Source organism: Pantherophis guttatus, chromosome 3 (assembly GCF_059756535.1).
Source record: "Pantherophis guttatus breed Tessera chromosome 3, ASM5975653v1, whole genome shotgun sequence".
NCBI classification, from domain to species: Eukaryota; Metazoa; Chordata; class Lepidosauria; order Squamata; family Colubridae; genus Pantherophis; species Pantherophis guttatus.
The window spans coordinates 126,829,868-126,856,253 of NC_142065.1; the positions used below are offsets into that span (position 1 = coordinate 126,829,868).

Genomic DNA, 26,386 nt, shown 5'->3' on the forward strand with positions numbered 1-26,386 from the left:
GCAACATGTGCTCTTGCAGTTGCCATCAGATCTGACTCTGACCTGGAATTTCTGAATTGCTAGGTAGCAAAACCCAAGAAGGGAGGCATCTAAATATCAATTGTTGGCTATTACATCAACAGAAGTGTCAGATGTAAATGCCTTATTCTCCAATGTGTAAATAATGTATATATGGAACATCAGAGGTTAACTTATTCTTTGGACTTTAATGTATTCATAACTTACCACTCCCATTCCTAGCTCCACCCCTTGTATATATAAGGAGCCACCCTCACCATTCTCGTCGCTTCTACCTTGAATATTCAGTGAATATAGAATGCCTATCATAATTAAAAAGAAATATATTTAAAGCTCTAACTCCTATTATCTTTATTGAGTCTGATCCTGAAAATATTGCAACAAGCTGGTAGCAGAGGATGGTTAATTGACTCAATAAGTAATTAAAAATGTCCAAGAAAGATAGGCCCAACACCAGGGCCTACAGCAAAGAAATAGAAACTGATCAAGAGATGATCAACGAATCCACCAATGCGATTTCGAGAGAATCCGAAGAATACACCACTGAAGAAGAAGAACTAATGAGTGAAAATAATGACCAGAAAGAAATCGAAATAGAAAATAACGAACTCAGGTCAGAGATATTAAAGATACTAAAAAGCCAAAAGAATGATGAAAGTCTCATCGCGGACCTCCAGGAGATGCTGAAGAACAGCGGAGCAGCGAGAGAGAAAAACGTCATTAAAGAAAAACCCAAAGATCAAAAAATCGTAAGTGAGATGACTACTGAGAAAATAGTTGTTAAAAAGAAAAGATGTGATCCCGCGCGAAATTTTGAATGGCAGCCATCTTGGTTTCAACGAACTTCAAAAGAGAATGGAGCAGAGCCAATCAAAACGCTCAGTTCAAAATTTCTGGCGCGAAAAACACTATCAGACGAAGAAAGTGAGAAAGAAGTCTCAAACTCTTCAGATGATCCAAAATCAGAAAGTGAAGACGATTTAACAAAATCTCAAGTAAAATCAGCAATGAAAACGCTTTTTGCTGCTTTTGGGCCAAGACTGAAAATTACCAAGACATCTACGAAGAAGCAAGAAATCAAACCGGCGACTCAAGACCTGCACGCTCCCATCCTGACTTCGAAAGCGACGACGCCCGAGCCCAGAGAGCCATGCCGATTTCGCCCTACACCACAGACAAAATCGAATACCAACGCACACAAAAAGAAGAAAAGAACCGTCACCACCACCAGAACCCCAAAAACCGAGCCAGAGACCGACTCATCTGAGGAGGAGCGGATCGAGAGAGCTGAAAGGGAGAGAACCTTCCACGACGCCACCAAAGAAGAAATGAGCAACGCGCATGTGCGAAACTACGTAGACGACCCAGAAGGACTTGAACTGGCCAGAGAACCGCGCAGACTCATTGCAAGCATCCCAATGCCGTTCTGTAATTTCCTGCACTTGAGAGATCACGGACTGCCCCAGGTTGTAAGTAATGGACAGAATAATGTAGGTAACTTACCCAGTGACTTCCCAAAACTTAGAATTGATGGCATTAATTTACAAGAGTGGTATCAACAGCTTCAGGTTATTTTCATGAAAGAAAATTTACTATTCTTTATAACTAGCCCTCCAAGAAGACCTTGGACTTTAAAAATAGATTGTTTACATCATAGAGCATTTTTCATAATAATATCTAGCGTGTCTCCTGCAATGTATCATAGCATCAAACCAAACCTAACTGTATCAGAAATAATTCAATGCATGTTTAATCTATTTCACAGCGATAGCGTAGCTACAACCACAAGAATGTCTAAGGATTTCTTTTCCTCTAGAGTAAAACCAGGGGTTTCTATAAGTGAGCATTTGATAAATCTAAACAAAATAAGAGCTGAGCTACAATTGAGGGGGGAAGTGATTTCAGATCAAACAATGAAAAGTGTTATTATCAATTCACTTGATCCATCATGGGATAGCTTTATGTCACACTTAGATACCATTAATTTGGGATATTTATCCATAGAAAGTCTATCTAACAAATTGATAGCAGAAGACAATTCAAGAAAAAATCGATCCAGTAACCAAACAGACCACAAACCTTTTAGGAAAGTAGTCTTTCAAGATAAACATAATGAGGCCTTTAGATGCTACAATTGTGGATCCAGGGAACATAATAGAAGAGACTGCCCCAAAGTCTCAAGAGAGAGACATAGACCAGAATATAGGAGCAAATATAATTACAGACAATCTTCCACAGATAGACACAAATATAGAAGCCCACCAAATTACAAAGAAGGTAGAGGGGGTAGAGAAAATTCAAAAGAGAGGAAATCTGGGTCACTGAATGGGCTAAATAAACAAGACAGCACCAGAACACAGCAGGATGAGAATAACAATTGGCTTATTGATTCTGGTGCAACAAATCACACCACCAACAACAAAAGTATATTATCTTCATTTATAGAAGATAAGTTTGTGATAAAGGTAGCTAATCAAGAAAAGGTTCAAGTACTAGGCAAAGGAAATGTGACCTTGCCTGGTCTAGGGAAAATAGAGGGGGTATTATTAATCCCAGAAATACCTCACAACATACTAAGTGCCATAAAATTAAGCAGAGAATCTGATATCAATATAGTTTTCTCAAAGGGGAAAGCAACTATAGAAAAGAACAAAACAAATGTAGGTACTGTAATGATAAAAGGAGGTCTACCCTATCTGATAACTAAAGAAAGATGTTTACATAACATTGATTCAAATATGGAAGATTATATTGAAGCAGATGATGAAAATGTCAGTAACAGTGACAATGATGAGTGTAGAATAACTCATGATCACAAAAATACATACAAGGAAAAGAAACCAAAAATAGGTAAACCAATTCATGATGAGTGTGCTCACATCTTACACAGGAAGTTAGGACATGCAAGCTTTCCTGTAGTACAAAAAATGACTGAACACGCAGAAGGTGTCAAAATAAAAAATTGTGAAAATTATTTGGAATGCTCAGTATGTAAGTCCACCAAACTAAAAACCAGTCCCAGACCAAAAAAATCTAACAGATCAACTAACAATATTTTTGATTTGGTACATATGGACTTAGTTGGTCCATTAAGTCCCTCAATTACCTATAGAAAACGTTACTTCCTAACAATAGTGGATGACTACAGCCGATATGGTTTTGTTTACACATTAAAGCACAAGGATGAAACATTTCAGAAATTTAAGGAATTCTACAAACGTATAGAAACACAACATAATATCAGAATAAAGCAAATTATGACAGATAGGGGATGTGAGTTCATGTCTAAAGAATTCTCCCAATGGTTAAAGGATAGAGGAATGTTACATTTCACGTCCAATCCTTTTTCCGCATTTCAAAATGGAGTTGCAGAGAGGAAAAATTCCACACTACAAACCATGATTAGATGCACATTAGAGGATGCTGGTTTAGGCAAACAATTTTGGTCAGAGGCATTACATTATTCGAATTACACTCAAAATAGAACCTGGTCCAGTATTGTGAATAAGACACCATATGAGGTGATGTACAATAGAAAACCCAAATTATCACACATGCACATATTTGGAGTCACTGCAGACGTACACATACCTAAACAATTGAGGAGAAAGGGAGAAAACGTATCCAGGAGATTAAGATTCATGGGATACGAAACTGGAACCAAAGGGTACAGATTTATTGATAGTAATAACAAATTTATAGTATCCAGAACAGCTGTGTTCCATGAACAGGCCAATTGGTCAAAATTGCACCTTAATGAAATATTTCCTAATAAATGTAAAGATACGATATCTTGCGAGGAAGGAACAACAGAAAATCAAAATATTAACAAAAGTAAGAACAAAACCAAAACTTGGACTAATAGTCAGCATAAAATAAAGACAGACACATTAACAAAAAAGGAAGCTAGATATTTGCATGATAACCATAGCAAGCCTGAAAGAACTATTAGAAACAATAGAAACCAAATACCAAATAAATACAAAGATTACATAATGCATATGAATGGAGAACAAATAACACCTAATACATATGAAGAAGTATTGAAACTTCCACATGAAGAAAGAGAAAAATGGGAACTAGCTATGGAAAAAGAGATGGAAAGTTTACAAGGATTAAATGTATTCACACCTGCGATCGCACCTAAGGATAAAACAATTATAGGTACCAGGTGGATTTATAAAATTAAGAACTTAGAAGGAGGCAATACCTTATACAAGGCTAGACTAGTTGCACAAGGCTATGCACAAAAATATCCAGAAGACTATACTGATACATATTCACCCACAGTGAGAACAGAGAGTGTCAAAACAGCCCTTGTAGTAGCATCTGCACTCAATCTGGACGTATTCCAATATGACATACAGACCGCATACTTACATGCAAAATTAGATAAGGAAATATATGTAAAAGCACCACACAGTCAATACACTAATAAGAACGAAATTTGGTTATTAAATAAGAGTCTGTACGGATTAAAGCAATCCGGCAAAAGATGGTACGATTGCTTGGTAAAAGTACTTAAGACCATGGATTTCAACGCCACCACTGCTGATAACTGTTTCTTTGTAAAAAAGAGTAATGATCATATTGAATTTGTATTAATTTACGTGGACGATATTTTATACATTGGAAAGCATAAAGAGAGCAGGGAAATCTTTGTAAATAAGTTAAATGAACACTTCTCACTGAAATCTCTGGGTAAAGTGAATAAATACCTTGGTGTGCAAATTAACAAAACTAAAAGGGGATTCAAACTTACACAGAAAGATAAAATCATCGAACTCCTAAACAAATGTAACTTAAATAATGCTAAAACCTGTGACACCCCTATGCAAACTGATTTTCTTAGAAACACTGATGAATCTTCCCCTGAGTTTAAAGACAACACATTTTACAGATCAGTTATAGGTTCACTCCTTTATATATCTAATTGGACTAGGCCAGATATTGCATTACCTCTCAATCTATTGTCAAGATATGTTAGTAAACCAACCTTGTATCATTGGGAAGCTGTCAAAAGAATTCTAAGATATCTGAAGGGTACATTAGATTTTTGTTTAATGTTGGAACCCAATAATGACAGAGAACCAAAAATTACTTGTTATGCTGATGCAGATTGGGCTGGTGATACATCATGCAGAAAGAGTACTTCTGGTTATGTTTTTCTATTGAATGATTGTCCAGTTTACTGGTATACTGGTAAACAAGAACTAGTAGCCACTTCTACTACAGAAGCGGAATATGTTTGTTTGTCCAAGGCTGCAAATAACCTTGTATGGTTCAATGATCTGATCACTGATGTTTGGAAGAAACCCACCTTACCATTTATTATGCATGAAGACAATAAAGCGGCCATTGAAATATCCAGATCCGATGCAATTGGACAAAGGTCCAGGCATATTGATATAAAGTTTAAGCATGTGAGACAACTGTCTCAAGACGGATTCATTAAAGCAATACATTGCGATACTTCTGAACAATTAGCTGACATATTAACAAAACCCTTACCTTCTAAACAACACAAATATTTAACTTCTAAATTATATGTATTATATTGTCCTGAATCAGAATGTAATTGGTGTTGTGTAACGAACCGGCATTTAGAGGGGGATTTGTCAGATGTAAATGCCTTATTCTCCAATGTGTAAATAATGTATATATGGAACATCAGAGGTTAACTTATTCTTTGGACTTTAATGTATTCATAACTTACCACTCCCATTCCTAGCTCCACCCCTTGTATATATAAGGAGCCACCCTCACCATTCTCGTCGCTTCTACCTTGAATATTCAGTGAATATAGAATGCCTATCATAATTAAAAAGAAATATATTTAAAGCTCTAACTCCTATTATCTTTATTGAGTCTGATCCTGAAAATATTGCAACAAGAAGTATATGTTTGAACAGTGATACTATTTGAATATATAGCCATAGACCTCAAATTACAGACAGGCTGGTTAGTGTAGGGTGAAATTTTCTATATGCTTATACAATAATTTGCATTTTGAATTCAAAATTTGGCCTCAGTGGCTGAGTGTTTTTCACTTGCTGCCCTACCTTAATGGTTTTACATGGAGACCAACAAATTTAGCTCCTAAACTCTCAAGTAGAAGAAGTGCTATATGTCATTCTGTTTGCATATCCACACTTAAGGTGCTCCTATCCTGTACAATAATAATAATAATGTAAGACAATGGTTGATATGCAGAAAATGACCTGTTTGTTGCTAACATGTTATTTCAACATCTGAAACAATATCTCAAATGGACAACACTGTTATCAAGTATTTAGCAATAGTTCAAAAAGTTGTTTGTTGATTTAACACTCATCAGCTACTCATCACAGAAATATGCAACTGACTGACAAAGACTAAAAAGGACCAATCCCCATGAGACATATCCTCATACTCATACTTATTTCCAAATAATATATGATTGAGGTTAGAAAGGGATTTCAAGACCTGGATCTTGTGATAGAAAGCCTGAAAAACTGTGGGAGGAAATTAAAGTAATTGTAAAAGAGGAAGTTGGAAAGTATATTACAAGAACTAGGAAAAAATGAAGGCAACATTGGTTCTCAAACAAAGGTACAGACATTACTAAAGAAAGAAGACTAGTGAAATCTGGATGTGATTTGAGAAAACTAGAGAAATTAATGCAGGCAATAAAAGATAAAGACATATTTGAATTTGGAATGTTTGGGTAAAAGAACATAGCAAAACTAGAAGAACAAGGAATCTATTTAGAACATTAGAAAAAGTAGAGAAATCATGGAAATACTCCAAGCTCATGTCAATGTCATAAGGAACAATCAGGGAATGGATTTACTGACGGAACATAACGTTAAAAGAAGGTGGATGGAATACAAAGAAAGCCTGTACAAGAAGACCGAGTCAGATAAGATCACATTTGAGAGAGAAGAATTTGATGATAAACCAACAGTGCTTGAAAAGGAAGTCAAATGGGTATAAATCAATTGTCAAATAAGAAAGCCCCGAGGTGGATGAAATCTCTACACACCTCTAAAAGAAAGCTGGCATGGAAGATTATGACAGCTCTGTGCCAACAAATATGGAAAAAAGCAACATGGCCCAAAGATTGGAAAAGGACTATATCTGCATCCAAATTTCTAAAAAAGGGAGAGATAACAGAACATTTTAATTATAGGACAATGTCTTTAATGCACATGCTAACAAGATATTATTGAAAATCTTTCAAAAAAAAAGATTAAAAAGGGAAGTATAATCAAATAGCAGAATTTAAGAGGAACTGGGAGAGGAAGAGAGATCATATAGCTAGTATTAAATGGCTGGTGGAAACAACAGGAGCATATTAAAAAGAACTCTACTTCTGTTTTATATTCTAAAGTTTTGATTGTGCCAATCATGAAATAATTTGGAAAACTCTCAAAGCAATGAGTGTACTTAAGCACCTGATTTTTCTGATAGGAAATCTCTACAATAATTAGGAAGCCACAAAGTGTGGTAAGCTAGAATGGTTAAACACTGCAAAAATCAGGCCAGGTTGCACACTCAATCTATAGAATGAATAAAGCATACATGTTACATGCCTGGAAGAACTGAAGGCTGGAATCAGTTGAAGGAAGATCCACTGAAGGAATGTCAATAAACTGGGGTATGCAAATGAGCCCACCTTGGTTGCAGAAACTGAAGAAGGCCTTGGAACAATCATTCTAACAGTAAAATAGGAGAAGAAAAAGGCTGGGTTTTCTTCAAACTTTAAGATAACAAATATATATGTACAGTAGAAAAGCTGAATAATTTAAGATAAACCATAAGAAAGTAGAAGTAGTTGACAGATGTTATTTTCTATGCTCCAGAACTAATAACAATAGTGGGTGTGCAAAATAGATTCAAAACAGAATAATGATGAGCATAAAAGCCCTGGAAACCCTACATGGAAACTCATGAAGGATTATGACATTTCAATGAAAATTCACATTAGAATGACCCACTCAGTAGTCTTCCCCATTTTGCACAGGGACTCTGTGCAAAAGTGAAAGAAAATTGGGTGATGGTACTGGAGGAGGCTGATTTCCATTCCTATTTATTTAATTTTCTTTTATGTGTCAAATTTATATCCCGCTGATCTCACAATGTAAGGAAATCAAGTCTGGATGCTCATTGGCTTCAAGGATCAGGAAACAAAAACTATTGCATTTTAGATTCTTCAGGCTGACTGACATCTCTATATGGAAAAGAGTATAATGTTGAGCAGGGTGGACGGAGAAAAGACCGAGAGTGCATGTGAGGCTAGATAGAGGACTAGAATCTACAGATAAACACCTGTAAGAATTGTGTAATGTGACAAGAGACAGGATAGCTTGAAGAGTTTTAACTATCCAGTACCCAAGACTTAGTTACAACCTGATGGAACATAACAGATTTAAGGAAAATCAGTCAACAGTACTCTAATAGGGATAATGATGAAAGCCTAAGTTTGTATTCATACAGTTGAAGATAGCCTTTCCCAGTGAATCTTTGCAGCTGTCACTATGGACATGCACGGGGATAGAGTCAATGATAAAAGGACATAATACCAACATTTATGTCATGTCACCCTGCACATGTCAATGTTTTGACATCATTGTGGTTCACTGCAGACCCTTCTGCGATCCTCCCATTCTTTTTTTCCCCAAGCAAAATGCAAACAGTAAAAAAAAAGTTTAAAAATCAAATTTACACCTAATACTATAGTACTATTTCCTCCCCAATGGGTGGGAGAGGCTGCAGATTTAACACATTTAGGAATAAATCCAAATAAGGTGGTTTCAGAGTAGCCATACATGGATATGCAATGTTAGCCTTTTGTTTAAGCCATAGTTTCAGTGAAAAAAATATTAAAGGCTGCCACAGAAATCAATATGGGCTTAAAAAGTAATTAATTCAATTTAAATTAATGTATAAAAAGTGGTCAAAGTATCTGACAAATCAATCCAGTCACTCTCACATACGATTGGTCTGCATTAGGCTGATAATGGAAGTGTTGGATTATCTTTTCCAAAGCCTTTTCTTGGTTTTTCTGTAGAAGAAGGTTTCTAAAACATCCAGACAAATATGACCAGCCTGGTATCCAAGGGGACTGTGGCTGGGCTGAATGCACTTCCCCTTCAGCCAAGTTCTTGAGTGAAACAATTTAATTTGCAAGGCAGAAAAATATTATTTAAAGAATCCCTCAGACGGAGGCACAGGAAGAGAGAAAAAGAGACAGAGATAATACCTCTGTGCATGAGTGACTAATCTGGATAGCCTAAGAAAGATGAGTCTCTGCTGTCAATAAATCAACTCATTTTGTTTTCTTTCCACCTGTCCTCCATGTGAATTGCCCATATGAACAATTCTACTTCATGAAACCCCATAGGGATGATATCCATATTACAGGAAGAACTGTGGCCATAGATCACTTTGGTGCCTCGGCTAAATTTAAAACAACCGTGGCAGGTGCTCTTTTCTTTGAGATTACTTGGAGCCAATGCCTGGAAAATAAGGGATGATATTCTTCCCTGACCAGCATTATTCATTTTCCTCTCTGCTCTTCGGAGAGCTTACCATGCGCTAAATAGCAACTGAATTTCAATTCAGTATTCTGGCATAAAACTAGCAATAGTTATCAGCAACTTTCTTTGAAACATTTCTCAATGTTCAAAAGACAGAGAAACAAAATGCCTGTGCTCGTTCCAGACAATGTATTTGTTGTATATTATGCAAGTTTAATCAGGTACTAGGTTTTCCTAACCCAAAAACTTGGAGGAAAAGCCTGAGCCTGTACATATGCACACTACAGGCTACAAGAGTGACCAGCTGGAACAATGCCAATGTTTGCTTCTGAAGAAAAATGCAGATTGGAGCAGGTTGTTAAGAAAAAAAATGATCAAAATCAAATTATAATTAATTCATGGTCTACCTAAATTTAAATGTTACCTATTAACACACACACACACACACACACACACACACACGCACACACATATTGTACCTACTTACCAATGAGTCCTCAAAGACAGAGCTGATCAAAGAAAAAGAAATGGCAAACCCTTGTTTTGGCACCACAGGCTCTGCTGAATATACAGTAGATGCGTGGATCTGTTTTGTTGTCTCCAAAATTTCCTTAAATCTCAAGTTCTTTTATCATATTTATAAAGACACTTGTGAAGTTTGGAATAATTTTATCAAACAAACAAAAAAGAACCAAAATTTCCTCAAATAGATGAGGAAAGGTCTGAGCTACAGATAAGTCTTTCATCTCCTTGAAAGTGATGGTGAAAAATAAAAACCCAAGACAGATGTATAGGGTGAAAGGAGAATATTCCATACATAAGTCACTAAACAAAATGCATGCAAGTGAATGAATAAGATGGAAATCTGGGGATCAAAACAAATATTGCAGCAATGGACCAGAGCAAGATGAGGAAGAGACAATGAAAGAAGAGATGATCAAAGAGCAAAATACAAGAAGTAGGATACATTTTCAACAACGTACACAAAGCTACTTTGAGATACAATATGGGGTATAGATGCAATCAAAGCAGCAACCAAAAAATGAATTTCACTAGCTTTGAAGATTCACAACAGCAAAATAGCTTGACCGAGGAAGAAAATATATTTTTTTTCTGAGGTCTATACAATTCATTTGCCTGCAAATGCTTTGTATATCCTTTGGATATAAACTACTGTATGTTTTAAAGGCTTCCCAATGTGAAGAAATTGGCATTTATCAAAAGCCGAATCTTATCTATGTTATTGAGGAGGAACGATATGGCCCTTTCAATATGTTAAATTATTTTTCATTCCAGGTGAGAATTGAGTTCTTAATAAAAAGAGTCACTTCACCTCTTGTGTTTTTACCTTTATCATAAATGAACAACACATGAGGTCAGAAGTGAAGCTTAATTCCTATGCAGCAGATATGACATCCTAGAAATCTGCTGCTTGTTGTTATTGGGTTTTTTTTTAAAAAAAAACTAGTTATTGCAATATTTTTGAAGAAAATGTGAATATTACTGCACCTTCAAACTTTAGAGGGCCAGCAGAGGACTAAAAGTCCAGTTGTATATTATGAGCAGCCTTTAGAGACTGGCACCTTGCTTGTATTATCTGAGCAGTGGCAGGCCTAAAAAAAAAAAAAAAAGGAGAGGCAGGGAAAAAACAGAAAAGATGAACTTAAAAGTGGGGGGGGGGAACTAAAGGATGCTCTGAGGCCACCATTAGAAATGAAACTTGCTGTCAGTGCAGAAGGCCAATTGCAGTGCTTTGCACAAATATATTACACTCAAGAACAACTAGCTGCTACCAAGAAAACAGACAAACAGAAAATCATATACTTCCTGACAGTGGCTAAAGTTGATGCCTTTGATGTGTGCAATATATTTACCTACATGGAGGCAGAAAAAAAATCTCTGTGGTTAAGCAGGTATAAAGATGGCCATGATGGTGCAGTGGTTAGAATGCAGTACTGCAGGCTACTTCTGCTGACTGCCAACTGCCAGCAGTTCAGGAGTTCGATTCCCACTGGCTCAAGGTTGACTCAGCCTTCCATCCTTCCAAGGTGGGTAAAATGAGGACCCAGATTGTTGGGGGCAATATGCTGACTCTGTAAACTGCTTAGAGAGGGCTGTAAAGCACTGTGAAACGGTATATAAGTCTAAGTGCTGTTGCTAGTGTTATTTTATAGTACTGGGTGCCTCTCAATAACTGACCACAAAAATGAACAACCCAGTGAGATATGACATCAGAAATGCACTACTAGCATTGAGAATGTAACTGAAGTAGAACTGAACAAAATGGAAACAAGAGCAATTATACAGGTAGTCTTCGATGTACAAATATTGATTTGGTAACTATTTGAAGTTATCATGGCACTAAAAAATGTGACTTATGGCCATTTTTCACACTTATGACTGTTGCAGCATACACATGATCACATGATTAAAATTTGGATGGTTGCAGTGTCCCGGAGTCATGTGATCACTTTTTGTGACCTTCGGACAAGCAAAGTCAATGGGGAAGTCAGATTCACTTAACAATTGTGTTACTAACTTAACTGCAGTGATTCACTTAACAACTGTGGCAAGAAAGGTCATAAAATGAGGCAAAACTCACTTAACAACTGTCTCGCTTAGCAACAGAAATGTTGGGCTCAGTTGTGGTAAATATTTTCACAGCCCTCTTTTTGACTCGTGCAGTATAGAGATCCTCAATGGAAGGCAGGTTGGTAGCAATTGTTTTTTCTAATGAAAGATAATATTAACTCACACAAAAATAAAAAGCATGACATGCTAGAACTGGCATGCCACAAAGGCTCAGAAGATCTGGGGCATGGTAAATTATGCCTCCAAATTTATTCTCACACCACAAATCTGCAAGCATTAATTTACAAAGATGCCATCTGGCATCATCCTACCTCACTCATTAGAGTTCATAATTTTAGCCAGCCTATATGAAGGGCACATAGAGATTGAGAAATCCAGAGACAACACCATGCACCGAAGTACAGATAGTTTAATGTAAGTTCTGTTTATTTATTATCCTAGTTTACCAATATAATCTTTCAGAGATGAGAATTTTGTTTTTTGCCCTAGGGGAAAAAGAAGGCATTTACTTGTTCATACTACATGATAAAAATTATGCTGTGATTATTTCCGACACTCCCTGCCAGCTTCCTACAGCAACATCAATGGGGAAGCTGGCAGGAAATTGGAAGTCGCTTTTGTTCCTACCGCTGTTTTGCATGCCTGTGGTCATTCTATTTCTCTGATTAGATAAGGAAATATCTCTGAAAGGAGAGCCCAATAGGTTATGGGTCATTTAGCAGCATATAGGTTTAAACATGTGACGTAAAATTCCAAGCATCTATAATTAAATGGCAGAAGTTGACATTAGGATGGTCAAGATTTTCTTGAGAATCCAGGAATGGTAAAAATCCTTGTCTTCCTATTATGAATTATAGGATATTTCCTATAGTTCATAGTGTTGTAAGTTCCCATTTTGTTTGGGAAGAACAATAATGACACAACTTGCAATCATCTATTCCAAGAAGCCCAATAAAGATTCTGTAATATTAAGTTAAAGACTGAAAGACACACTTGCAATTCCATCCCTATGACAGAATTGTGTTTTCTTGTTCATTCTTACTAGAAGAAAATCTCAGAGCAAAAATTCCAAAACAATGAAGATCTCAAGCCAAAGTTTGAGTGGAAAGCTCACCACAGTTCAATTGGGTCAAACCAGAATCAAAATAGGCTCAGATTTATGAAACTGAAAACAGTCTCTAGCTTTATCCCAAAACCTGATCAGTCTAAAGGAATATCAGCAGAAAGTTTAGAATAATTGGTAGTAACAAAGAATACGTTGTTACTATATGAGTTACATGGCACAGATATGTAATGACCTACCTAACTGTAGACCTATATGCAACACTTCAAGAGTGTTGAATGTTGCATGATTGAATTATTTTATTTAGAAAAAGGGGACATGAGGATATAGTTGTTTACCAAAAATTGAATCTACCCTTATTAAACGGAATAATGGCATGTTTTTTTGCAATATTCCATCATGAGCTGAATCTGTGCTGATCTTAACAAACAATGTCAGTTTACCCCTTGAATCACTGTGTCATCATAAATAAACATATCCATTGCAAAGATGTTTGACTCTAGGTCTTTTCCTAACCATGCAACATAGATACTTCCCAGAGCTCTCTGACTCACATCCAGTGGGAAAAATGTAGATAGGATGACCAGATGAAACACCATCTAAGGCACAGTTCCCCAACTTTTTCAGGGTTGTAGACTGGCGGGGGATGGTCCTGCATGCATGTGGTCCACCTACTTGCTGCTAGTGCGAGTGGGGATGCATATGTGCACTCACCCACCACTTCCGTGGCCCAGTTCTGAAAGGCTCAAGGCCCAGGTAGGTAAGGACTGGAACCAAGTTATTTGAAGGACTAAGCGTACTTTTGCAAAGTAGTCTGGCCCAAAGATTGTGTCTTAACGACTCATTTGAAAGCCTTCCATGAAGAAGTGTAGTGAAGCTTTCCCAGTAACACCCCTGCCTAAGTACAATTTTGGAATTTCAATTGCATTTCCATCCTCATTGAACATTCAAGCCTGATAATAAGCAATAATTAAATACAATCAACTAAAATCCAGTAAAACAATCAGAAATAATATGAATAAGACAGCTCCCTGAGGAGGAAGGCATTGGCTCCTTTCCTAAATTAAGGAAGATTGCCAGCTGAAGTCTTTGAACACCAATCAAAAGTCCCAAGGAACTGCTTGTCATAATTTGCTAAGGAATGCATTGGAGCTGCCTTTCAGTTGTCACGGGCCTTGCAAAACCATTCAAAAGCTAAAAGCAATGCAGATCAGTCAGGTTATTGATGCATCTTCTTGTGAAGATAAGCAGAAGACTGGTTGACAATGTTACTTTCACCACGGTCTCTGCAAGGACTTATAATTGTCTGGCATTCTGTTGGGGCAGAGCTATGGCAGAGGACAATGGTACGCTGAAGCAGCCTCTCTTCCTTCCAGTGTCTTTAACTGGCCTGAGCAGTTGAGACCTATTCATACCTGAACACTTGTGTTATCACGTAATGTTTTTGAGGGCCAAATCCAAATCACTGCACTTCAAGCGTAATGCTTTTCATGGAGAAAGTTAGGTAATCGTCTTGCCATTCTTTCAGCACAGAATGTATCATGTTTGAATCAGATCTGAGATATTTTTGGAAAGCTTGTCTGTCTGAAATCACTTGGACATACAATATCCTTCATACTACCAGGTTGAATGTGGAATTGGAGAAAATGAATGAAATGGTGATTCTAAATGCAGAAGGGGATACTTCCAGAAACAGTTCATGGGCTTCCCTATTATCTGGACTTAATACATCCACACATATTCCTGTTGCTTTTATTTCTGAATTTTAGGCAGAACACTTAGCATGCATGGTGTGTTGTCAGCTTCCTTCTGGTTATTTGCCTCCCCACACTCAACCACCCACAAATAATTACTGATGCACTCATAGGCACCAATAAAAGTCTGCAAGAAAAACAATCTGATTGTGATTGTACATTTGTTTGCATTTTATAGGCATTCATAAAACTCGACAAAGAGCAAAGAAACTGCATCTGCAGTTATAGCAATATTCTTCATACATGATGGAAACATACATGCGTATCTTTTGCCATAATCCCGTGCGTGAAAATATCAAGGTGAGGGCATGCCCGTTCTCTGCATTAAATGGGTTCCCAGCCACTAGCCACCCTGTTCAGGGTGCATTCACATCCTAGTGACTGATTCTTCCCATGGCACAGCTTTCTAAATCCCAAGTTATAACATTATGGCAAAGTATATGAATTCAGAAGCACTTCCCTTTCCTCTCTCAGGGCCGTGCTAGCTGTGTTGGGCCCAGTTCCACATATTTACAGGTGAAGCCACATTGTAGCAACTGACACAGACAGATGACATATTTATTAGCTTGCCAAGGCCTCCCTTGTTTATAGAAGGCTCACCCAGCTAAACAAAACAGTCTGCTTCCCATTGGCTAATTGAGATGCTCCCCCATTGAGAGCCTCAGCAAAGTGCTTGATGAGGCATAAAATGATGATTAATTAATTGACTGCACAGTTGATCATCAAACTGAGAGGTTTATGATGCTCACAGCGGTCAGCAGACTCTCTTCAACATCTAACAGCATGCTCTGTCCTGCTGCTGTCTTTGTTATGACCTGATCTGGGATACCTTCATTCAGGCAGGGGGAAATGTGGGAGGGGAAAAAGTTTTGGGTGAAAGACTTGATGATGTATGGACCCTTTTGAATACTTTCAGAAGTTCATCCCTTATCTGAGATGAAACGTGAATGCAACCCTCAAATCTTTCTTTTCTGGTATTCAAATCAAATCATTCTTTTGATTTTTCATGCTCACAATTGATTTCCATATCTGACATCTGATATTATAGCATGCAAAAACCGATCCTGCGGCCCTATAATGAAACTGAAAATCTGACTGCACTTAATCAATGACATTCAATCCTACCGATGTTTGAAGAGAGCCAATGGTTGGCTTTTAGTATTTAGGAGCTTCAGTGGATGATTTAGCATTTGACCATTTGGAAAGCTCTGAAGATTGCAGACTGCATACTCCCCCCAAATAACGTAGACTTGTCCACAAACCAAAGCAAAAGAAGAATCTGAAAATGAATTTGAATAGATGATGGAGTTTGAAAAACCATATTAAAATATGAGTGTGAGTGTCCAATTTACACAATTTCTTTTAGCGGCAAAACAGTTATTTGACAACTGATCCAGGCTATGTAGGAAACAGCTTGCCTGCTACTACTTGGGGTTTAGTGACTAGTGATCATCCACATAATCTTCTAATCTTCCCAAAATAGCCCAGCCATAGTGAAAGAATTTAGCAAACCTGGGCAGTTTAATCTTTTGGGAATTAACAATGGCCAATTTAAAGAAGAGGAGGGCATTCAGAGTTCTTAATAAACCCCATAAGATTTTACAATAAAATCCTATGCTCCTAGTGAAAAAGTCCCAAATTCAATTACGTCTCTTGACTTGGCAACCAAAGTGAGGCTCCTCAACTTGTGGGCTTTGATATCTATGTATAGAAAATTAGCAAACACAGGATAGCAATAGCACTTAGACTTATATATCACTTCACAGTGATTTACAGCCCAATCTGGGTCCTCATTTTACCGACCTCAGAAGGATGAAAGGCTGAGTCAACTTTGAGCTGGTGAGAATCGAACTGCCAAACTGCTGGCAGCTGACAGTCAGCAAAAGTAGCCTGCAGTACTGTCTTCTAACCACTGCGCCACACAGGATGAGGCTTTCCAGATAAGAGCAAATCACTAGAAACAGGAAATAGTCGAATGCCTCACCTTCATTAAAATGTTTTGATGTACCCCTTCAAATTATTTAACATTCCTATGGATTAAATTTCTTCTCCTTCCACAATGCTTCACAGTCAAGACCCTGTAAATATGTGCAAAATGTTGCCCTGAGGTTTTACTGAGATTTTCTGCAATATATCAGTCTCCCCTCTGTATAAATGTTCCACCTGCCGTCAGCATGAGCAATTTGCTAATTTCTTGTAAAAAGCAGAGGAACATCAGATCTCCTCCCTAAAGAAAAACCATTGGCTTATGCATTGCATTGTTTTCATCCAAGTCTCATTTTCCAGCAAGTCACCCAATTGTATACAAAATGAAAACCTCCATTTTTAGTTATCCAATTCTTCAGCATAAGTTGAATCAACCTGCTAAAAACATACCGTATTTTTAGAGTATAAGATGCTCCAGACTATAAGAGATGCCTACCTTTTTTGGTGAGGAAGACAAGAAAAAGAAATCTGCCTCTGCCTCCCAGCAATTTTGCAGCAAACAGCAAATAGCCTGCTTTACTTTCATTTTCGTTTTCAGCATAGCTTGATTAGCACAAGAAAAAAAAATCTGCTCCCAGCAATTTACCTCCTTGCAGCAAGCAGAAGAAGACCACGGAACAATAGGCAATGGCCATCCCTGCAGCCTGAAACAGCTGAGAGTCGGGAGGCTGATCCAACGGACAATCAACTTGTGCTAATTAGGGTGTGCTGAAGCTGAAATAGGCTGTTTCTTCTTGCTGCTGGAAGGCAGAGGCCAAAGGATGGGGGCCAGTGGGTGGGCGGGGCTACATTTGGTATATAAGACACACCCAAATTTTCATCCCCTTTTAGGGGGCAAAAAGATGCGTCTTATACTCCAAAAAATACGGTACTAGTTTTTAAGCATCTTTGGGACAAGTCTGGATTTTTCTTATTCTTGGATAAATCCCTAAATCATTTTATTGAGATACTGGTGTAAGGTGCTTTCATATACTGAGGCTATAACTAGAATAACCAGTACAATTTACATTTATTTATTTATTTTTATTTTATTGTAATTTATATGCCGCCCTTCTCCTGAAGGACTCAGGGCGGCTTACAAGATAAAAATTCAACAATATGAATTAAATATAAATTAAAATCCAATTAAAGTTAATTAAAATTATTACAATGTAAACCTCCCCCTCAACGGGTCAGTCCATTTGATGAAAAAGCCACGTCTTCAGTTTGCGGCGGAAGGAGAGGAGGTCGGGGGCTGTCCTAAGACCGGTGGGCAAACCGTTCCAGAGGGTCAGCGCTCCCACAGAGACCACTCTCCCCCTGGGGGCCGCCAGCCGACATTCAACCTAAAAGATCCAGATAATGCAATTATATACACCGGAAAGAGCAAACTGAGTTTTAAAAAATATTTTCCAGATCATCATGTGCAAAAATAGTGAAGAGACAAGCACCAGATTTTAAACCTGAACATACTTGGGCAAAGAGGGTTAATCATACTGTTGGATGACTGAAGATACTCTCTGGTTAGATATGCAATCGAAGGAAAAATATAGGCATTGTTCCCCCTCCCTAAAAGGAGTGAGAATATCTCAAGTGCCAGAAGGAAATAATTTATGGTAGAGGAACTCTGTGTTCTTCAGATGCAGCTTTTATCAAGGGCACTACAAAATCAAACCAAATATATAGCTTATTCAGGTAAAAATGTGATGTATAAATGAGATAAGATAAAACAAATTCAACACAATATATTGTTTACATCTACAACAAAGAAGGCACATTTCTGAAATGAATATTTTATAATTCAACTTATTTTATCTTGGAAACACTAAAACAAATATGCCTGTCAAAGAACTTGGAGCTAATGCAAAGAACAGCCATTTGCAAGATGAAAAATATCCACTTTTAAAGAGGAAAAAGTCCAATCTAATTAAATCCATATATTTAACAGTGTTTTCTGGGCTCATCTTTTATCATCGCTTTCATGCTTTACATTCCCATATAAAACCAAATGACTGCACGAGTTCTCAAGAAATGTTTTCCACCTCTCCAAAATGCTTCAGCATTTTTGCTCTTTTCTTATCATTATGTAAAAAGGGGGAGGAGGAGTTTGCTTTAAACAAAATGCACCTCTAGCTGGGGTTACCAGCTAAAATATGTTGATTAGAAATTACTAGCAATTGAATTTTACTTGTGTAAAATTAAATAAGTTGTTTATTTGTTTTGGATTTGCAATATGCATTATCTCTCTTTGTCAGTTCCACCTACCTCAATTTCCTTTCCTCCTTGCAAGAAAAAACAGGAAGGTGAGAGCTCTGTGTGCCGCCCTGAACCCCTGAATGAAAGGCAAGACAACAAATAATTTAATAAATAAGCAAGCCATCTAAAACGCATTATGTAATTTCCTGTTCACAGTTGGGATACTACTTCTCCCTGCTTTTTAACCAATTAAATCTGTAACAACAATGGTTCCCATCTGATAGAAGAGAGTTCCAATAGTTCCTGTATTTCCGAAGAATGAATGACATCTGTAAGGTTAGGACCCCCATATCTGGGTGGGAAAATTCTAGATATCCACTAGGTGGCAGCAATGAGTTGTGTGGGATTTTTTATTTCTTTGCTGCCACCTGTGATCACTTGGATTCTTGCAGTCCAGACAAATCATTATATGAATTCTATTTGATGCAAGACTTCGGACTAAGTCAGAAGCAGGGAGTCCAGACCCTCTGGGGAGGTTGTTTTACAATAAGGCAAGGGTTTTTTATGCTATTTCTGAAGGCTCCTCATTCATAGGCAATCATGGTTTGTTGGGTCCTTTCTATTTTCCAGAAAAGGAAACTGTCACATTGTAAAGAGGCAGACATATGTGAAGCAAGACTGAACAGTTAGGATCTGATAAAAAAATATTTATAGAAGGCTGGACAGTGATCAGCCAGAAAGAAAATGGGTGAGAATGCTGATGGATCGATTCAGGGAAGATATATGAAAGGATAACACTGCTGTTTGGGTTCACTCTGCAGCCTTGTATGTTTTACTACTTGTAAGGATGATGTTGGCTGAAGAGAAAGAGAAGGTCCAGGATGGAATAAATGGCATGTAAAATCCTGTTTCTTATGTTTGCATTTTAACACTGTAATAAAAATCCCCTGGGCTTAGCCGTTAATGGCTGGGCACCATTTGGCAGTACTTAACTAAGGACATGCCAGTTATCTGTAAAAGAATTAAATCAGTTTGGTGTTTTTCCTATGGCTACCAGAGCTGAGGTCAATTTGTGTAATCCATTTAGTTTGGTTCAAGTGCAAATTGATTTATTTGCACCCGGTTGACAAAACAATCACATCAAATCAGCTGCTGAATGGATAAGTATTCCACAAAATGAAATCTCCCGTTTTGCTGAAAACCAGTCAGCATTACTGAGAAATATATTAACAGGAAAGTTGAAATGTGCTTTTTATGCAAGACATGAAACTGTGAAAACATAGCTCTACCCACCCAAAACATAGCCCACGTAATCTGTGAGATATTCCCTAGTTCAGTGATGGCAAACCTTTTAGACACAGAGTGCCCAAACTGTGCACATGCATGCCCAAACTGAAAGGTGTGCGCACGTAAACACGCACATATGTCAACATACACATCAGTGGTGGGTTGCTACCGGTTCTCCCCAGTTCTTGCGAACCAGTAGTGGAAATTTTGAGTAGTTCGGAGAACCAGTAAATACCACCTCTGCCTGGCTCTGCCCCCAATCTATTCGCTGCCTCCTGAGTCCCAGCTGATCGGCTAGAAGGAAAAAATCAGGGCTCACTTGACAAAGAAGAAAACAAAAAAACAAGACACCTTAGCTTTAAATTGAGAAGCCAAGAAGCCAACTGATCAGCTAGAACTGATCCGCTCCTTGTAAACCACTCGGTGGTGGTAGATTGGCAATTGAGGCCAAGCTGCCTGAAAGTGGTTTCCGATGCTCTCAGTGGTGGCAGAGCAGCAAAAAACTGTTTAAACTCTTGCCGCAGCACTTCAAAGGGCCACCCTACAGCTGATTAGTAGTAAAAGACAATGTGGTGATAGACCAGTGCGCTCCAAAAACAAATAGGTAGACCGGGACACTCCAAAAACAAATGGGTAGACCGGTACAGCTCTGCAAGCAGTTAAAAGCCTGGTAGACCAGTACCTCTGCTAAATCCTAAAGAATTGTCACATGACCATCAAACCACGGCCACAAAATAAGCCACTCTCACAGAACCCATAGTAAAAATTTTTAGAATCCACCCCTGATGCACATGTGCATGGACATGCGCACGCATGCCGACATGTGCATGTGTGCTGATATACATGTGTGCCAACATGCATGCATGTACAGACATGCGTACATGGACAAACATGCATGCACATGCACGGACATGCGCGCATGCGAAGCAGAGACCCAAAGACCAGCTGACCAGCAGGAGGCAGGGCATCCCAACACTGGCAGCGTGACAAGAGGGAAGATCTTTTTCTTTCGTGAGCTTCTGTTTTGTTTGCAGGGAAACAGAAGCTCACGAATGAAATGCCACGGAGATCTGACCTGGAGGCCAACTTTTTTTTTTGGATCTTTAGGGCTGCCACACTTAGTGCTGTGGGAAACTGGAAGGTGGACTGCATGAAGTTGTAGAGATATCTAGCCATAATAACATTCTTTTCTCTGGGAGTCAAGGACATTCTGCCTGCACCAGGAGTGGCGTGACTGGGAGGCATCTCCAGTTGGGACGGTGCATTGATTGGACTATGTAATGGACAGGTGGGTGTAGGGGAAGGTGACTTGGACTTTCTTTTGGGAGGGGAAAACCTGGAAGCTTTCAGATTCGGGTTTTCCCAGATGTGCCAATATGATATCTCTAATAAAGCGGGACTTTGAGGAACTTCTAGCCTTGGAGTCTTCTTTCGTTGGGGGTGTTACTTGGAACCCTTGATCTGACCTGGGGCAACAGCATGCATGCCAGCAGAAAGGGGTCTGGCATGTGTGCCATAGGCTTGCCATCACAGCCCTACTTCAATGAAATGAATAGGACAGCTATTCAGTATTAGACCTTGTCTATGGATAACTTTTTATTTTCAGTGAGGTTACCACTATTGCAAAAAAAGACCCTAAAACAATTTAGTTTCAAAACTAAAATGTTTCATATATTTGGCAAAATCAAAAAAATGGAACAGCATGATTCAGCTAAAAGCCTTTTTTAATTATTATTTGAAAATCTTGCTGTTCTTTTTAGGATAAGATAGAATTTCTTTCACCATTAATGACAGCCAATTAATATTTTAAATACACATAAAATCAATTCATAAATGTGATTTTAAATTGCGATACAATGGAATATATCTCCTTAGTAGGGGCATCCTCAGGGAATGGTGTAAAAAGAAAAATCACAAGACTCACCTTTCATGTCTAATACAAGGCATGTAAAAGTGGGCCAGCAAATATCTGTTCAAAGCAGTGGTGAAATCTAAATTTCTTTCCTACCGGTTCTGTGGGGATGGCTTGGTGGGCGTGGCTTGGTGGGGGTCATGTGACTGGGTGGGCATGGCTATGTAACCATGTGACTGGGGATCAAAAGACAGAAACTCACTAAGAATATCCTGCTGGAGCAGGGTTGGACTAGATGACCTCCAGATCCCTTCCAGCCCTGGATTATCCTCTGAAGCTGCATCTAGTGCCAGGTTTGTAGTCCTTCCTTCCTCTCCTTTTTCCTTCCTTCCTTCCTTCCTTCCTCTCCTTTTTCTTTCTTTCCTTCCTTCCTTCTTTCCTTCCTTCCTTCCCTCCCACCCTCCCTCCCTTCTTTCTTTTTCTTTCTCTCTCTCTCTCTCTTTCTTTCAAAAACGCACGCCCCACTCCCCGTCTTTTGCCTACAATCCCCCCCCATTTTGGCCTAGCAGGCTTCAGGGAAAAACGCACCCCCCCATCCTTGTAAAAAAGGATTCTGATGATCATGTGCCACAGTTGTGATCCTCGGAGCCTTTTTTTAACCTTTTAAAATTGTTTTTTTACTACCGGCTCGGGCAAATAGGTAGTAAAAAAATGCTTTAAAAAAGCTGAGCGATGTTGGAATTTTTTTAAAAAAAAACTTTTTAAAGCATTTTTAATGCTTTAAAGTTCTGGCATGTACCCCTGCATGTGCAGAGGGTACAAAACACATTACTTGTTGTGGCCCATCAGTGGCCTGTGCGGATCGTGGCTGATCCCGACAATGAGGAGGCTGGTGTGGGGTTGCGCCAGCAGCCTGCGCAGCTGGCGCTCGCGTCGGACAGTGAGGAACCTGAAGAGGATGTGGTGCCAGAGGCAGAGACTCAGCCTGGGCCTTCAGAACCTCCAAAGGCTCCTTCAAGTGGAGAGAGCGAAGTAGAGGAGCCTCTCCTCAATGCTCGAGTACGCAGGGCTGCCAAAAGGCAGGAGTGGCTACTCAGGAGGAGGAGGTCTCCTCGAGAGTAAGGTTTGAGGATAATTGGCCACTCCCTTAGCCTATTTAAGTCACACACAGTTAGTAATTTCTTGCTGGAAACAACTTGTAATTATCATCAGAGCATTTTTGGAAAAGTCTTATTGTATCTTGTTTTCTGGGCTGGTTGCCAACCTTTGCGGACTTTGGTTTATTCTTGCTACTTAATAAATTTGATAAGGACCGTGTGTGTCAATATCCTCGGGAATTCGGAGCTGGGGCAGAACAACTGGGCGGGTGGGCGGAGCCTCAGGCCAGGATCTCTACCGGTTCTCTGAACCACCCACCATGCTCACTACCGGATCAGGCGATCTGATCTGAACCGGGAGCATTTCACCACTGGTTCAAAGCCATTATCTTTACTTTTCAGACACCCCTGAAAATAACCCTGCCCCCTGCTGACTTTTTAACTTTTGTTGTTGTTGTAAAAATGTGTTTCATTATTGTAAGATTGGGTGAAATTATTTTTGCTTCCCTTGAATTGCTCCTCTTGAAATTGAATTCACTAGTTCAATTATCCATATTGCTTTCTTTATCATCCTTTTGTTTTTCAAGAATCATTTTTGTTGTAATATAATGCATTCTTTGTAATTCTGATTTTTATCTATGCTTGATTATTACCGGTATTTGATGACTAAATATAATAAGAGAGCAACTAACTAAATAAGCAAATAACTTATTTGACCACTAGATGGCAGTAAACAGATTTTTGGTATATCTGGTGCCATTCAGTGATTGTCCAGATACTTGCAGCTCAGATTGCAACTCTGGACCTCATCATATGTTACCTAGAAAAAAGGGTCTGAAACATTTTTAAATCCAGAAGAAAGAGATAACATTTGGAGGTGTCTCATGTAGGAACCATCCTTATTTACTAAAGTATAGGAAGAAGGAGGTATAAAATGATCAGATTTATGAGATTCTGTTATTATCGCCAATATCAATAAACATTTTAGCCTTCAAGTCAAGCTGATTTCCTGGTTTGGTCCAGTGGTAGATTGCCCCTGGTTCGCACTGGTTCTATAGAACCGGTAGTAAAACTGGCGGGAGGCTCCACCCACCGACCCCGATGTCATCAAAACGCTTCTGTGCATGCGCAGAAGGGCGTGCGCATGCAAGTGAAGCAAGAGCACATGTGCGGCCCCACTGCAAACCAGTAGTAAAAGTAAGTAGAACCCACCCCTGGTTTGGTCTATCTACTGGGGTTGATGGGAAGTTATCTGGCATTTGGATTCTCTTAAAATCTGGGGTTAATTATTCCAAGGAAATTCTATGCTTAAATACATTGAATTCTTTCTATCAGATTAAGATAATGTCATTAGGGTTAGATTTTAAAGGAAAAACAATATTGTAAAAATGATCTTTATATCAAAATTTTTACCCAGACACATACCTGCACTTAGAAGTATTCTTGTGTATTATAGGAAAATTAATACGCTATGAAGACAGTTTAAAAGGACTAGATAAAAGCCTAGATTTTAGTTATTATACTGTATGTTGATTGGGAGAAGGGTCATTGGCCCTTCAAATCCAAAGTCATTTGGAAATTTATTAAATGACCCTTTGGTAGCAGGAAGAGAACTTGGCTCTATCTTTAGATATAGTCATTATCAAGGGTGGGATTCAGCTGGTTCAGACCAGTTCAGGTGAATCGGATGCTAATTTTACATCTGGTTTGCCGAACCCATAGTTACAAGGACTGGCTGGCCCCACACACCCCACCCTGCCCCTCCCAGGAGTCTCCACACTGCCCGTTTTGGATGCCAGGTAAGTACAGGGCCTGCGTGGAGGATCTGGGAGGGTGAAAAATGAGCCTCCTGGAAGTCTGGAAACGGGCCCCTTTTCCACCTTCCAGAGGGCCTCTGGAGCCCAGGGGAGGCCATTATTGCCCTCCCAGAGGCTCGAGGAAAGCCTTCGGAGCCTGGGGAGGGCGAAAACGCCCACCCCTGCCATGGTGCAGGAGGCTGAGTAGGCCACGCCCATCATGGCCATGCCCACCCAGCAACTGGGCAGAGAATCGTTTGCTAAATTTTTTGAATCCCAACCCTGGTCATTATGTTTCTAACATTAAAGTTGGCAGAGCAAATTTGGAATTTGTTGGGAAAGAAACATAATTTTAAACTTTAGACACATGATACATTTATACGTTTGAATAATTTCAATTTAATAATTGATGGTAAATGCTTTTTGAGATAGGGACTAATAGGATATTAATGCTTCAGACAGGTTTTTGCTGATGAAATCTTTCAACCATATCAATAATCATAAGTGGAATTTGAATTGTCTGCAATTGCAATATGGGTGAATATTCAATTAAATATGCACATTATCAGGATTAAAAATTGTTGGATTATTCTGAATCCATATTTTATTTTATAGACAATTAAGAAGCATTGTTAAAGTGGATATTAACTTTTTGAAAGAACTTTCAAGGAAAGAGTAGGAATATACCATGGTAATAAATCAATGAGTAGGGTTTTTCAATGCTAATGCTACCAATACTAAAACTAATACTATGTTATTATAACTAAGTATAACAGTGACTCAACTAAGGTTGGGGAATGGATTAAACCCAATAATATTATTTCTTAGGGCTATCAGATCTGGTTGGCAAATGTCTAGACCAGTGTTTCTTACGTTTTTTTATTCTCAGGACCTCTCAGGACCCCTTCCCACTTTCAAAAATTATGACGAACACCAAAAAAGTCTTTACTTGTATAGGTTATATTTATCAAAAAAAAAAAAAAGATTGCTGCACAGTTATTGAATCATATGCAAATAGCAATATTAATATTGTTTAATACTAATATTAAACTTATTAGTTATTAATATAAGTATAATAATTTTCATAAAAAGAACAGTGAGTGACTGTTTTAAATTTTTGCAAATACCTTCAGCATCTGGCATATATTTTTTATTTCATGGACCACTGAGAGGGTCTTAGGGATGCCCAGGGGTCCTGGGACCATACTTTAAGTAACTGTAGCTTATATTATCACTAAGTGGCAG

At 38.5% G+C, this 26,386-nt stretch overlaps 1 long non-coding RNA gene across 1 annotated transcript in view; it reads right to left on the reverse strand.

Annotated features, from left to right (window-relative positions):
• Positions 1–17,930: 17,930 nt before the first annotated feature.
• The window catches only part of LOC117662503 (uncharacterized), an 11,284-nt gene continuing 2,828 nt past the window's right edge, over positions 17,931–26,386 (reverse strand). Inside the window, exons 2-3 of the long non-coding RNA XR_004590438.3 lie at positions 19,179–19,245; positions 17,931–18,259 (exon numbers count right to left, since the gene is read on the reverse strand). This is a non-coding gene — a long non-coding RNA (uncharacterized LOC117662503). The remainder of the gene's footprint in view (positions 18,260–19,178; positions 19,246–26,386) is intronic.